Raw genomic sequence first — 16622 nt, forward strand, 5'->3', positions numbered from 1 at the left:
TGGAGCATGCTTCAGCACCCCAGCACCAGCCGTGCCCCAGGGTCCCCCTAGAAATCTCACACCCTAGAACTCCTTCCTGTAAGGAAGTGTGTCCTTTTTTTCCTGAGTGCATCATATAGTTCAAGATGCTACGGAACAACTTTATTTGGTCTGGATCGACTGGTGTTTGAGCTGGCAACAGCCCACCGAGGTCCTCTGCCATAGTTATCATGTTGCATGCGCTCATTAACCTCCCTGTATAAAGTAATGGGCAGAACATGCATAACGTTACCAGTTCTTCACAAGAGCAAAGCCCAGAAGAACTCAGAAATCACCAGAGAAAAGTTTGCAGCACTGGGGTAAATTGGAAGACACATCTAACTATTACTGTGCCAGCACCAAAAAGCAATAACTTTTCATTGTGAGGAAAGATGCGTTCATTCTCACACCTCGTGTGCACAAAAACATCCTAATGGTTTCCCATAGACTTGAGACTTATTAGTGGAAAAAGCAGAAAATACATCATCTATATCTTCTCTTCCCCCCTACACATTTTGCTGAAGCCACGTAGAAGCCTCTGTGTCATTTCTTTGGAACCGTTCATATATCACGGCAGTGGGGGGATCTAAAACACACATTTTGTGCAGAGAGGAGCTTTGTAGCTCTTGCATTGCCTCCAGCGTTCAGCTCTTGCCATCCAGCACAGCTGAGAAGGGGGTTTGATGGGATGACCCTTGGTTCCCACCCACTACTTGGGCTGTGATATGCAAGATTGTTCTTCCAGTTTATTGCGGTGGCCCCCAGAGGCAGCTGTGAACCACTGTGAAGTAGAAAATGTCCTTATTGCGTGTTTTTTAAAAGGCCTGACCCAGTGAGGGCGAGTCTTTCATTATGGACTTAAAGTTCAGGTTTTAAACCCTCCTGGTCCTCAGACATGGGAACCCTGTAGGCTGCTACTCTCCCAGCGTACATGCTGCTTGCATAGGATGTCCTTCCATCAGCTTTGAAGTAGCCAGTTTCATTCTTGAAATTGGTTGAATAGCCACAGCCACATTATCTTTCACAAGATACCGGCTCTCATTAGCCTTAACTGCATATATGTTTCTTTGGTCATGGAAAGTGTTAGCAATTTCTAAGCCCCATTTCAAATCTTTCCTCCTGTGAGAAACATGGGGAAAACATAAGTCTTTTTCCTTGCATGGGCCACAGACTGCGGAAAGACTGAACTCAACAGCAGCCTTGTAGCAATTCCACTTACCCAGAGTGGAAGATCGTCGCTGTTTGGCAAAGGCCCTGATGAACATCATGCTGCCCAAGTCTTTTCTTGCACTGTGTGTTCAGTACAGGTTGAACCAGCAAGGCACAACCACGCTCGTAATCCTGGATCCCTCCTTCAAAGGGGTGGTGGTGACTATGACATTGTTAGACTCCGAGGCTGCAAGTTCCCCTGGCTGCCATCAGAAACTCTCTGGAGGGAGAAGTTCAGGAACAATTTAGAAATTATAGACCAGATCATAGAGCTCTCATAAAACTTTCATCAGTCAATAAACCAGGCTTTTCTTTTCATAAAAAATGACTCAAACTTTTTTGTCTTATAAAAAGAATATTGATGCTGGAACCCTGAAAACTTTGTCTGAACTTTTATTCTCTCTGCTTCTCTTTTCATTTCCTGTTTTTCTTTTCTTTGTATGTGGTGAATGCTTTCATGAGAATTTTAATGCTTTTTGATCCACTTATGTGTGAGGTGCCTCAAATAACACCTCCATGTTGCCTATCTCCGATTTCTACCAGCGGGTCACCAGGTAGCTGGGACCTCTTAGAACTGTGAGAGCCATGTCTTTATCAAGTCCCTGTTTCCTCCACAGCAGAGGAAGAACATGAGATTGGGTGGGGAGAAAAATTGCACTTCAAACTCCTCTAGCATTTTCAAGACTTATGGAAAAAGCATCATGAGTTGTGCATGCACTGAATGGTCCACTTTCTGGCTCTGCAAGAAGAAAAGCACCCTTTCTGCTAAGTGCTTGAGCCAGTATCATCACCAAGCGCTTCTGTCAGGCTCCAGTCAACACACAGCATCTCATTACTGTTTTATACCAGTTGACACCACGGATATTTCATGCACAAATGCTGCTCTGAGTTTTGCTCACAACATTTTGGGACTATCTGTCAAGAAGATATCTGAAGAAATCAGTATTGGTCAAAGGACAAAAAAAAAAAAGAGACAAATTAATCACATAACTTATTCACAATGAATAATTTGGCCCAGTCCATCTTTATCTCTGCACAGGCAATACTGCATAGCAGCTGACATCTCTGGGGATGATGACAGCCAGGAAATCAGCTCTCTGCGGCATTGTCCTCTTCCAATGACTCAAATTTTTACAATTTAATAGTAAGAGATTTTAAATTATTGCTGGGCAGTTGATTGAAAGTTGCTGTACCTGTTTTCAAAATGTTGTAAGTAAAAATTGATGTGATTTTGAAAATGGAAAACTATTGTATGAAAGTCTTTAGCACCAAGAGAGCTTCCTGGACTATGGCCATAAGCTGCATTTGTTCAAGTCAATTTTGCATTAATCAGTGTGCCTTGAAGATTACGTCCTATGTTTTTTTATTTAGTGGGTCATATATTTTAAAAAGTGCCTTTAAGTGTTTTGATGAAACACATTAAAAATCCACTGTAATGCCTAGGTGGCTGACAGTGTTAATATATAGCAGGTACATTTGCCTTTGCAGTTTAAATAATATGGATGAGATGCTTTATTATTTATTTTTATTTTTTATCACCAAAGATCCATAATATCTGAAAATCAAATTTATGGTACATGTCTCCAATACCTTCAAAAATATTAATGAATGTTTTCCAGTCACTCAATCACAAAATCAGACTTTAAAATGAAGTTTTCCAACTAGAAATTATACAAATGATCTGCTGTCTTTTTGCTCCACCAGGAGAGCATGAAAATTAACGGAGGCAGTCTTTTTGTTACCTATAGAGCCCACAGACAAAGAATACTTGAACATTTAGCAAAAATGCAGAAGTCAGGCTGTAGAGGATTCCAATTTTCTAAATACTCACAAGTCTAATGTTTTTTCTCTGGCCTGTCTAAACATTTTTGCAAAGAGAATACAGCTGAACTTCTCACAGCAACAAGATTTTGTCTGAACTTTCTAGGTTTTGTGAAGAAATCTTGCTGTCATGGACCATCCTGCTACCAGCAGAAGCCCCTTGCAGTCCTACCTTCACGCCTGGGTGCAAAGGTGAGTGCGCACGTGAATAAAGGTTTCAGAGTTCAACCCTTCATTTCAAAGCTAAGATATAAGATAAGCTTGTGTGGGCGGAGATGTGTCTTCTTGAACACACAAAAGACCATCCCACAGGACAAAGCAGTATGCATATGATGTTTTAGCCAGAAAAATGATCCTAGCACCTCACATGGCCACAGGCCAATGTGATGCTTCACCACATCTCTGCTGTACCCTGGCTGCACAGGGCAGAGCTCTCTCCCTCACCCCGACCCAGAAGAAAGTGAATTTTCTGCCCTCGGTACCAAAGGGCCTGCCATGGCATGGACAGACCTCTGGAGAGCCCTTAGACGTAGCATTTCTTGGGGCATGGCAGAGCTCTGTCAGCAGGTGAGAGGAGCAAAAAAAAAAAAAGCAAAAGCAGCAATGGGAAGAGATTTGTACTTCAATCACTGTTTACCAGAAACGCGGGCGATTCGTTTTTTGGATGCTCTTTAAAACAGTAATTTTTTAAAAAAATCCAACATTTTCTCAGGCAGAAGCTCTAGGTCCTGCCATGAAAACTGCCTTGTTCACGTCCCAGAATTGCCTGTCTGCTGAGCTGACCTCCTGAAGGGAGGAAGTCTTCTGCAATGAGGCCACCATGGCAGGAAGAAAGGATGGCTATAGGAATTCACACTTGCTTGAGGCCAGGAAGGAGGGACCCAAGCTGTGAATATGAATATTCATAAAAGGTATATCCACAGCTGAACTCGAAGGACAGGCTCCAGCTCCGTCTAGGTTTTGAGCACAGATTTTGTTTCATTGCTAGTCTATCCAAAGTAATTTGTCCACCTCTAGTAATTTTGCCCAGTGGGCCCCATCTCACAGCTTTTAGTCTTTATTCAGGCTATATGCCCATTGACCTCAGTAAGAGCTGTGCCAGGATAAAGATTGAATGAGGACCGCAGGATCCAGGCTGAATATCTTGAATACCATTTAGATATGATTTCCTATATAAAGATCTCAATTTTTTCTTTAAATAAAACCATAGAAAAGTAGGAGGATGACAACAGCTTTAGTGAAATGATTCAAAATAATCACTTCTCAAATGTACATGTGAGGTGGAAGATAGGAAATGAACCTTTTGAAAGAAATACAGTCTACGTAATGGGCTGGGAGTGGTCAATGGGTAAACAAGTTCTGGCGGCAGTGAAGTTATGTGAATACACAAGAATTATTTAGTACTTTCCCCTGAGTATGAGCAGGACCACACAAATACAGGCCTGTCACAAATATATATGTAGGGAATGATGACTCCAATTCATTACATTTAGTGGGATTCCGCATGTTTTGCTGGGCTGCTGACCTACTGCAACAGTATTAAAATGCACTGGGGTGCATTTTTTAAATTACAGAGGAAATATGAGAGGAGCCTTTAAAAGGCTTTGCACGTACAGACAAGTCCATCCTCCGTGTAACTCTCCCAGTCCGTACTTCCACCAATTTTGAGTCAAGCAGACATGTTCACTGACTCCTGTCCTATGGAAGTCATACAGCAGGTTTTAAAAGCTGTTCGCTAATCATGTTTGACTTACTTTAATTTTGGATTACCATGCAGGTTCACACCACTTGCCATGCCCATCAGTTGTTGGGAGCTTTGCTAAGCTTGGTCACCATTCGTTAAAAGCAGAGGGATTCTCTAGTGGCTCAGATGGGAGAAAAGATGAAAGCTGCAGACAAGGACTTTGAAGAACCGACTTTGAGAGCTGGAGATCGTATAAGCTTGAGCTCCCTTATCTTGGCCAGCTCTGAAGTTGAAACTTGTGGAGTTTTCTTGGCCTTACATCTAGGTCTGACCTATCCTCTGAGAGTATGTGATTATTTTGGGCTTTTTAGAATATACTGCACAGATCACAGATCAGAAAAATTACAGCTGGCAAAAACCTTACCTCATTTAGCCTGTCTGCCTGTCTGTGAAGAATCGTTCCCTGGAGTCCGCTTTTGTAGTACTCATAACACAATCTAGAACTAGTGAAAAGGGAAAAGTTTGTCCAGAGAAATCTACCATTTAAGGGAAGGGGTTGATTTGAGGGGGTTTTGGTTGTTGTTGACGTTTTATTTTATCTGGATAAAACACACTAGAATTTAGACAGCTCTCTAGTAACTCTCTGTACACCTAGGCACAAGAGAAGATTTCTGTGGCCATTTATTTTTATGACAGCCTATGTTTCAGACAGATTCAAATCAGCTGCTAACCACCATCTGAGCTGATTTTAATCTGAGGTGAGAATTAAAGACTACTGCACAACATGTGAAGAGGCTGTAATTTAGTATTTGCACTGCAACAGCACTTCCCAATTCATTGGGACACAGATAGTCGTGAACACTCTCCAAAACAAAACCATAGCAATCAAATTGCATCAGCAGTTCGGATAGCATCATGTTAAAAAAAAAAAAATCAAAACACTTAAAAAAACATCCAAAGTACCTGCAGATGTTTCTAACTTGTTTGCTTTTAGATCTCTTGGGCACCACAGGAATGCAGCAGCACTTCAGGTGGGCTCCCACACTGCCTGCACAGAAATGGGGGTTGTCGGCTGTAGAAATTCCTGAGGGAGCCTGGTTGCGGTGGGTGCTTTCTCTCTGCTCTCTACCATGTGGAGTTTGCAGGCTCAGCCCTCTGGATCCTGCCTGGCAAATGAGTGAGTTAAAAAACAGTGGACCCTGGGGCTGACTGGGGCTGAAGAAGGGTGTGATTTATGCAACCACCGTCACATCCTCAGAGAACTGTATTAATTTTGCTTGGTCAAAACTTGGAAAACCTGAGAAAAATAATGTCTGTATTTCACTTGTTCAAAATCATCATTCCGAAGGACAACATAACATTATACAGATTGCATGAGCCCTGTGTTGTAGTTGTTTTTTAACAGGTCTGACTCTGCTTCATTAACTGGCTTCTAATGACGTAATGCTTTCACCCATCAGATTTACCTGTGCTTAGCTGCCTTACAAGAAACTCAAAACTGTGAGTAGTAGTTAATACTTCTCTCTGTACCACATCTGGTATTGCTTAAGGTTATGCATAGTCTCTTAGCAGAGTCATTTTCCTTTCTGCAGTACAAAATGAAACATATTGATTACAATTTGTTTCCACTCCCTTTTATCTTTTTTTTTTATTCAAAACTTGGAAGAAAATATTCAAAAAGTATTTTTCTCTAGTTTTTTCTTGGTTTCTGTAACAAACAAATTTATATGAAAAGTAACCTTGAATGAAGGCAAAAGGATAAGTTTCATTGTGGTTTTGCCAAAAGCATGTTTTCCCTTATGAAAATCCTCTAATAATCTCAAAACATTGGATAGAGATCTTACAGTTAGCACACAGAACATAAATCCAAGCATCCCTCAGAGTCCTGCAGTGTTATGAACCAATCTAATGTTTCTGTTGGGGTTATCAGATGATTTTGTGAAGCAATGTGCGTAGCTTTCAATAAGGTGGACTAAAGGCCCTGAGTCAGGAAATGTTGTGTTACCAACAAACGAGTGCAGCTGCATAGCTCTGAGAATTGTATAAAATTCAGTAAAGTCAGTGGGAATAACTTTGCTCCTAAAAGAAGGCCTGCAACAGAAAACTAATGAGTGGCAAAACTTCCTTCTGTCGTATGACCCTCAGTAACTGTTGAACTCTGGACTTGCTTTTCAATTTTTCCCTATTTTCTCTGTTTTTATTTAAACTGCCATAGATTTAAGGATCCAATTAGCTTCTGTAACAGACCTGGCATCCAGATGATTAAAAAGTAAGGAAAAAGGTTTGCTTACTAAAGTACCGGCTTTATGTTACTTTGCATTTGGAATTAATTGTTCTTAATATATTTCATCCTCTGGCATTTTAGGGGAAAAAATGACAAGACCCTTCCAATGATAAGCCTCAGCCTAACCTGAGTGACCTGCTAACAGTACGCAGCTCCCAGGTCAGGCATCTGCAGCAGCAATCCATCTGACCCTGGAGTATAATGTGGTCTAAGGACTTCTGGCCCTTTTTTCCCTTCTTCATCCCTCTCCTTTAGATTTTCCACCTCTGCACACTGCAGCCACATCCCTGGCCCAGATAAAGAATGGGGCTAAACCTGTGGCATGTGCCATGCAGGGCACCTATCCCTGACACAGCCTGAAGGAGTATTTTAAATTCTAGTAAGTTAATGAAGGCTTTGAACTAGGTTTTAAATTATTTTCTTCCACCACACTAGTTTTAGAAGAATTTCCCTAATGATACACCTTTCTCACTCTTTCCCCATATGGAAAAGCTTTCTTCCAGCCCACTGCTTACATTTTTCACTGGTGTCCTCCAAACTTTTTCTATTTCTTAATCTGATTCCTATTTCTTGTTTTTTCCTTTCTGAAACAAGCGTTTCTCTTGCATCAGACTCACACCATCACCAGCTCTCCCTCTCCTGCTTGCTGCCGTATTTCATTCTGTGGGCAGATCCCCAGTTGCTCTCTAACCTTGAGATTAGGAAAGGGACAGAGTGACTGACACAGTCTTCCATGCTACGGATGGTGTTTGAAAGTGCTTTGTGCAGTTCGGGGAGAAAATGAGACTGAGTAAAAGAAATAGTAAAACACTATAAAAATGGGAACTGTATCTTCTCAATTAATTCCTTTGCTTCTGTCTTGCTTAGTGAATATGAGCTTTAATAATCTTATTAGGGAGTGAGGTTATTTGAGAACAGCTTTCCTGGCAAGGACAAATAACACCGTTGGGATGTAGCTATACTATTCCTTGGCCTCATGGCTGGTGATTTTCCATTTCTGATGACACATCCAAGACTTGTCTCCTTTGATTGCCAGTTTGCTCTAACAGACAGAATGGCAAACACTTCTAACAATTTTCATGTACAGCAGCTTCTTAACTCTGTTAAGTTTATCTGAAAACCAAATATAAACAGTGAATAAGGCCGATTAGTTTTTCCAGACTGCCGTCACCGAATGACAAGTAGGACCATCCAGTACAGAGGGTGTGTGCCCTGCTTTCCACAGTGAAACTGCATTTCCTGAACATACTCTTCGTGCATATAAGACATTTAAGCACCACCAGCATTACCCTGATGTTCATTGTATTTGCAGTACCACCAGATGATGCATTCAGAAATATCTGCAAGGAACCAAGAATTATCAAGAGGATTTCACAGAGGAAAACAAATTATTTAAAGGAGCATCTGAAATGTATTTCTGTTCTGAATGTCCCCTAGAGCCTGGCTAGTAGGGACATTCAGCCCATAAATATGGACTAAACTCTATTTTCATAATTGATTTGCAGTTCATCTTTAAGTGCTAAGGAGGCCTGGTGGTTCAGCAGAGACTACAGCTTGATTCCTGTACAATAAACAGTCTGTGCTTGCTGCACTTGGGCAAGTTATACCATGGACAGTTGAGCCCGACAGGAATCCATGTAATAATTCTCACTCCATCATTTTCGAACATTAGTGACTTACAGGCCCGATCTTAGTTCTGAATTTGCTTTCGTTTTCATTGATTTTGTGGTATATCTCATGCCCATTGCAGTAAATTACCGAGATCATAAATGATGACTCATGAAGTCGAGAGTGAAGTCAATGCTATTGGGGTGAAAGAAATTAATGGATGCTGTTGGACAACCTTGTGCTTTTCTGTATCTGCTATTTGAACCTTTTCGTTGCATGTAGGTCTCAGGAAGTCTGGGGGTGTGACCGCAAAAGAATATCTCTATGGTTCAGAGTTCTCTTGCACCTTGGTAAATGCTCAGGTGACTGAGGAGAGGTACCAGGGCTTTTAGTCCTTCTTAAAATCATCTCTGTTTCTTAGGTAACAGTGTGATGCTGGCTCAGTAGTCGTGGGATTGCGCTCCTTACAGGAGTAGGCCAGCAGAAATCGAGGCAGCGTTATCTAAGGCAGTTACAAACTTCTAATAGTAACAATAATAAGGTTGACCTATATTTAGAACATGTTCCCCTTTGTCTTCTGTGAGGGTTTGGGGAAAGGGAATCATTACTGCTGTTATATTTATTGACAGTACTGCTGAAGCACTTTTCATACTGACCAAATGCCTGGCATTATCTTTCCTTAGGGGGCTAAGTCACTCACAGCAAACAATAGTAGATCTTTTGAGAAATACTTTCCATATTGCATAACATACAACTTGGGAAAAACACTTCACTAATTTCAACCACAGTATGTTTTTTAAGGAGGAAAACATAATCCAACTGGGTATAAAGGAGCTTGCATGAATTTTCTATAATAAAGCACTCTTTGATAGAATTAAACCAGTGTTATTTGTTGGTCATCCGAAGGCTGCCTGTTACCACAGACACCACATCATTAGTTACACGATGTGCAGCACTACAGATTGCATTGATTTGCAGTTCGGTGGCTGTGAAGTAGCTAGAAGTGTTAGGGTGGCTGGGAGCTGTGCTGACACAGATGCAAGATGCCTGCTGGAGACAGGGTTTGCCAGCATGAATGTGACATGAATCTTTCATAATCCTCATCACATCAAGAGAACTTACCAGAAATGATGCCCAGTTGTCCCCTTTCTAACCGGACACTGGGTTTTTAAGTATTGCAAGATCAGCCATAAGGCCCTTAGACATTTGTGTACCCACCATGCACAACAAATGAAAGTAACTCAAAGGACCAAATGGTCTGATGTTTAAGCAGAGAGTCTATTTCTACTGAGCAGGAACTATATCTGAAATGAGCAGATTGAGAACTGAAGTGACGCCATTCCTTGCTGGATTCGGTATTTTGATGTTGCCCCCATTGCAGCAGTCAACAGTGAAACACCATCTGAATGGGAAAGTGCTTGGTCACACAGTGACCCTCTGATCAAATACAATGCAAAGTGCAACTCTAGGGATTTCCAACATTTAAAGCCATATAGAAGCAGCATTGTTATAGAAAACTTGCCAAATCTATAGGGCCTTTTAAATTCTCAAATAAGAAGCCTAAGAAATTTATGACTGTGTTGCTAGATGTGGAGGCCAAGTAAACTCACAATGTTGATCTTAGTTGTGTTTAAATTTCTCCTGCCTTCTGGCACTTTCAGCCGTAGCGGAAAGAAATCATTTACTCCTAGCAGCATTAAGCATTTGGAAACACAGGGGTACCATGGAAGAGCATTACAATCATAAATTATGTCACACAAGTGGTCCCAGGACTGGTGGTGGGTACGTTTCATCTCAAAGACTGCAGATCTGTAGTGACATGGGTGGGCACAGAAAACAAACAGCCCCTGGATGAAACATGGAGCCGAGCCCTGGCTCACCATCTTCCTGCATCAGGCGACAGTCATTTAAAACACAGTTGCAAGCAAACAAATAAACAGAAAGCTGGAGCTTCCAAACCTTGTAGTTCCTTGTTGAAAACACGATTGTCTTTGTTAGACGATTGGTATTTAAAGGCATTCTTTGTTTATCTGTATATACAAGTCCATTTTAAATGTGGTTAAATTTGGGATGGAATGCAGTATGTGGGCTTTCTCTTCCTGTGCTTTTAATTGCTCTGCAAGTTTCATGTTTAGGAAAGAATCTAGTAAGCTTGGCAACCCATTAGGGCTCAGAGCTTGCTGAGTGCTCGCAGAACACTCAGCGCAAGGCAGCAGAGCAGCAAGGGTGCAATCGCCTTCTCCAAGGCAGCATGTGCTGGGTGCAACCTCTCAGAGCAGAATAAAAGTCATCCATCTCCCTTGGAAAGGATTTGGTTAGAAGAAGCCTATTTTTCATTCCTTCATGGAGCATTTAATTTTAAACGTAGGGTGAAGACTGTCAAAAAGTCCCAAGTACTACTGTGTGTAAGAACAGCAGCCAGATGATCTATCATGTAGAAGATTATCTTGATTTAATGCAAAGCAAAATGCAGAATGTTGAACCTAGAGACAAATGAAGCACTTATCTGAAAAGTAATTTTAATGAAAAAATTATGTGTGATATATACATGTTCTCCTGGTGAAACATATTAAACAGTAAAATTTCCTGGTAGAAAGTTTCCTTCTTGTTTTTGCGAACACTCAACTTTGTCACCTTCTTCCCTTCTACTTCCATTTTCTTTTCACTTATGAAAAGTTTGGATCTTTTGAAGAAGAAAAACTTAATAAAGATTAGGGAGAGAGTGAATGAGAATGAATGCCTGCATGTGTACCTGTACATACATGGGGAAGAGAGCTTGCCCATGTCATCAGTGAGTTACATGAATCAACAAGACTGTACGCTATAGGAGACACTTATTAAGAAAAATGTGTTAGACAAAAACAGCATAAAAATCATAATAGGTTTTGATTGCTTAAATCTGGCCTAGGTCTTTAGTAAAGTGTGATTAATTTACTAGTGCTTCAAAGCCATCTCTTAAAATCATTATAAATCATACTACATTTCCAAGAACAAAAGCAGTGAAAACATTTATTTCCATGCAATCAGGATTTTTTTCCTGTTGCTTTTCTCCTTTCATTTATTTTCTCTTTTTATGCCCCCACAAAAAAAAAAAAAAGATTTTAGCTTGAAAAGACATGCTTATCTTTCCTTGTTACAGACTCTTGGTTTTGTACTATGTACAAGACCTCAGTAACAAAATCTTATGCAAGAAAAATGCTCTTTACTTTAGATGAAAAATTCATGTCATTCTCTCCAGAAAAGAGTCATTACTGAAGTTTTATTTTTAAATGAAATGAGATTTAGTGTTTTTCTTTGTTTTAGCAGAGTATGCTAATAATCTTCAGTAGCATGGATTGTTATTATTTGTTTATCCCATTTCTCAGAAACAGTTTATTAAAATACATAATTGCAGTTAGACAGAATCACAGATACATTTTATTTGATACCAAGACTGAATAACCTTTTTGAAAGTTCTCTGCATGTGTCCTCTGAACAAGAATATGATGCCTGCAAAAATAGGCCAGTGAGGAAAGAAAAGGGTTTGGTGAGGCTGTGTTTATTGTTCAATAAATCACAGTCACTATAAGTGACCTGCTGACTTCAAGTTCTTTAGGTCAAGGAACCCTTTGCTATTCTGCAACTTCACCTCTTTGCTGAACCTCTTAATCAAAAGTGTAAAGCCAGAAAGAACATCAAACAATCAAGAGCTGGATGATTGGATTGGTTATTTTAAATGACTACAGCTATGGTTGTGACAGATTTGGGGATAGATTGCATCGTCTCAGCCTCACTAAGTAGGTTGAATAGGCTGGGTATTTTGTGAAAAACAGCACCCCCCCACCCAGCCCAAAAAAAAAATAAAATGAAGCCATCACTCCAAGGTACTTTGACAGACAATTAATTTACTACATATTTAAAAGCTGCAGGGATTAAAACAAAATTTCCAGCATAGTGACACCTCTGTTTTGCCCTAACATAAATGAAGGATAATTTTTACTAGCTTTACTATATGAAGATATATTTGGTGTACTATTTTATTAAGGTTTTTATCCTAATTCAATCTGCTAATTTGTATTGGTTCTTGTGGTTTTACCTGTGCTGTTTATGACACATTCAAAGGTGAGGAGAATACAAACTAAATTATGGCACAAAGAAATGACGATTAACCATATGTAAACAGTGATGCAAATTCCATCTCTTTTCTACAATTTCTGAAAAGTGTGGTTTCAGAGATGGTAAGTATCACAACAACAAAGCAAGAATTAGGCAGATAAAACCAAAACCAACATCTAGGTAATTATCATGGGATTGCTTAATATGTTTTTTGTTAATGAGCTAGTAATAGAAAGAAGGCTATGCTGTCTTTTATTGGGATGGAATTAGATCTGGGGGGTCTCACATGTGAAGGCAGTCTAGAAGCATAATGAAGTAGCCATGAGTCTGCCATGGGATTTTGTGGGCAGAGTCCTTGTACTTAGGCTGTTGGCAGGGAGCTAGCCAGCAACCTTATTCAATACAGGAAAAACCTAAAGCAGAAACCAGAGAGGGAAAAGAAAAGCTACACATGGCTTAAAATTCTTCCACAATCTACAGTATGACTTGTTAATACATATGATAAACTGCACAATGCAGTGCCTTCATTAGGACTCGACTTGGGGTGAATTAAGACCATATGACCATGCCAGACTGAAAGAGATAGATGATTTTTGCAGCTGCAGTAAAAAGAAAAACAATAATTTAAAAGTCAACAATGTTACTAAGAAGATAACACAGAAGAACCAACCATGAGACACTATGGAGAGCTGTGATTTGTAGTATACAACTGGTCACATTTTTTTGCTCAAGCAATTAGATCTAGACAGGAAGCATCTCTCAAAATACTTTTTGCATGAAAAGGAGTTCTTGAAGAGGAGTAATCATTCACACAACAGCCTACTGTATGGAGATATTTTGAAAATTTTTTTTCCAAAAATTTATGGAAAAAAAATCTTTTTTTCTTTTTTTTTTTCACTACAAGTAAGTCCTCTACTTTTCCAGAAATTAAATTCTGGTAGGGAAAAATAAAAACAATGTGAACAACAGTTATTGAATATGTGCACTTGGAAGAAGGTCTCTCTCTAGGGGCTCTACTATAAGGACAGAGCAAAGAAAAACTAGTAAGATGGAAGGCAGACACAATACGCTTCTAAATTTCCTTCACAGCTTAAACTTCCCAAATCTGCTTACCTCCCATCAAAGAATAGTGTAACGTCCTCTCTATCATTAGCTCATTAAATAAAAACTAGTTAAACAACCCAATGGTAATGAATCAGATGCTGTTTTCAGTTGTATCTGCCTCCCTATTCATGGAACATATATCTTCATCACATAAGCAATTTCAAAAACTGAGATGAGAGTTGCATGGTGTTCTTATCACTGACTGATCAGACAGTACTGCAGCATTTCATTGTGCAGGACTATGGTGCAGTATTACAGCAATATATTATCCCCATTCCTGAAGATCTGATGTGTAAGAAGAAGAAATTGGCTTTTCATGCTTTAAAGAAAAAAAAAGAGAAAGTGAAGAAAGGCTCAGACAAACACACACAGACATCGCAAGTAAGGCTCAGCGCATGCATTTAAATGTGCTCTTTTTTTACTCAGTAGAAAGTATTTTCTCTACCAAAATTTTAATTTACTGGCTATCTAATTACCTTTTATGCCATGGGAAAAAACAGAAAACAATTGACCCAATAAAAGGCTAATGCAAAACCAAAACCAAACCAAACCAAAACAAAACAAAAACCCCCCAAAACACCTAAATAGCTTCCAGAAGAAAACTTGATCCCTAGTAGTGTGTGTGCTGTAGGCCAAAATGTTCTTGGCTCCCTAAAAAAAATAATAATTCCAGGTTGAAGGCTCTGCATGACTATTATAGTTTGGCTTATTCTATTGAGGCTGAGATTATAGAAAAAAAAGTATTTCTGTGACTTGATGTGCCAATATAAATAAATACAAGTTCTTTCCTTAGTCATTTGCAAGCTTACTTGGAGAAACTCTAGAGATGAAGAGAATGATTGAATGCAGTAATGTCAGAGGGGAAGAGAAAAATAAAAGTATAATAGATGGAAATGATGAGAGCCAAGATGGGAGAGGGAGAAAATGAAAGACTGGAAAAAGTTTAAATCCGTGGGGAAGTACTGGTAAGCGTCATCTGCTATGGTTGGTGGAGAAGAAGACATGTGGGAAAAAGCAAGAGTGATCCGACTATAGCTAAGAAGGATAGCCTAGGATTCACTAATATGGTTTTCCAAGACTGTAGGTATCTCTTAAGTTATGTTATCTGTAATAAAAATTAGAATTGAAAAAAAAATTAAGCTTTGTCAATGCAGACTTCAAAGGTGAGACCTACTGAATTGGGCACAAAGAATTTTGATCCCCTTTATGATAGATTACCTATTTCTCTTCCCTCCCCATGTTCTTGGACTAATTCCAGTCATGTTTGGATATCTAGTACTTAGTTTATGGATGATCTTCCTTATGTGGAAGAGAAAGCACCTGTGGCTCTGCCCACCTGTGGTCTTCTTAGTTGGCATTATGGCTATGCAAAAGATTCAGATTTGGAGTGAAGAAGTTGCCTATGGCTATCTCTTACTGAGCTGGTCAGGGATCTGCCTCAGGAAGACCACCAGAAAGTACTGAGGAGAAAGACAAAAATGCCATACAATGCACTGGCTTGTGTAGAGCTTATTCTCAGGCTTTTAATTATTGTAGTACATTGGTTGGCGTCTATTTGTGTCCTGCCAGACAACTGGCTATGTTAAGCACCCTGCATTATCAGCCCAGTCCAAAAGGCTATCAGATCCCCTGCAACCATGGAAGATGAGATTGATGAAGTTTGCTGTCAAAATGTTTTGCTGACTGTCCTTTAGCAAGTAGGAAAAGAAATTATTCTGAGGCTGGGAGAACCGGCATTCAATACATAGAGGTGAGAGGGCAGCTCCAACATCTGTGTGTCATCAGTTCAAGTATAGGTTGGGTTTGTGCCGTTAAGAAGTCACTGGACTTGTTTTAATGGGCAGATGCTCAATGGTGCCAAGGAAGCTACCTAAGTAGTGTGTGTACTGACGCTGCTGATCTCTATATATTTGTTTGGGAGCAAGCGTCCACTTTATCTGGATTTAAAAACCCCAGCAACTAAACAGTAAAATAGATGCCGTCTTGCTCTGCTGGTTTCTTGTACTTTAATACTGGATTGATTCTTCCCCAGATCTCAGTGAACAGACATAGGAACAAAAGTAAGAAGGCAGCAGACTCGTAGCCCTCAGCCCAGCTAAAAATGTTCAGCAAATTAATTAAAAGACAAATATTAGCAGACCTGAGCTTCACCCCTTCTAAATCATACACCCGAAGAGTTGCAAGAAGGTGGACCCCAGGATTCTTTTATATCATAGATTGGGCCATCAGCCAAAGGACTTCTCCACCCGCCCACCCCCTTTAGACATTTGTGTCTCATTAGCTCATGACAGATTATGTGGGTTTGGCAATATAATCTCATACAGCGTGACTCAATACAATTTCTTGTTATAAAGAATTTTCCTTGGGTGTATAGAACCTTGCCTCGAATGATTGACTATCCCTGCTACTTGCAAACCAGCAGGCAGTCTGCTGGCCAATTTACCTGAGTATTTTCTCAAGTACAGTAGTTTTGCACAATTATTCTACCGTGGTGGTTCTGGTGCTTATGTAAAAGGTCATATAACATGAAAAACGACAGAAACTGACATATTTTTCTCATACTCAAGTGGTATTTTTTCAAGTGGAACAAGGGGTGACTTGGCGAACTAATCGCTGCTCTTTGACATACACAATGGTAGTGAAATAATGTTAGAAAAAGGCACTGAAGGTCCCTTGCAGTAGAGCATGGTTAGTGCTTTTAGCTTTGGTTTTAGAATGATGTTTTAAAAATTAGCTCAGGCATCACATCAACTGGAGTTTTGAAATTCTATCTTAGTCCACTAGATGGTGATCCTTGTA

This window comes from Calidris pugnax, unplaced genomic scaffold (genome assembly GCF_001431845.1).
Source record: "Calidris pugnax isolate Ruff unplaced genomic scaffold, ASM143184v1 scaffold209, whole genome shotgun sequence".
In the NCBI taxonomy this organism is placed as follows: domain Eukaryota; kingdom Metazoa; phylum Chordata; class Aves; order Charadriiformes; family Scolopacidae; genus Calidris; species Calidris pugnax.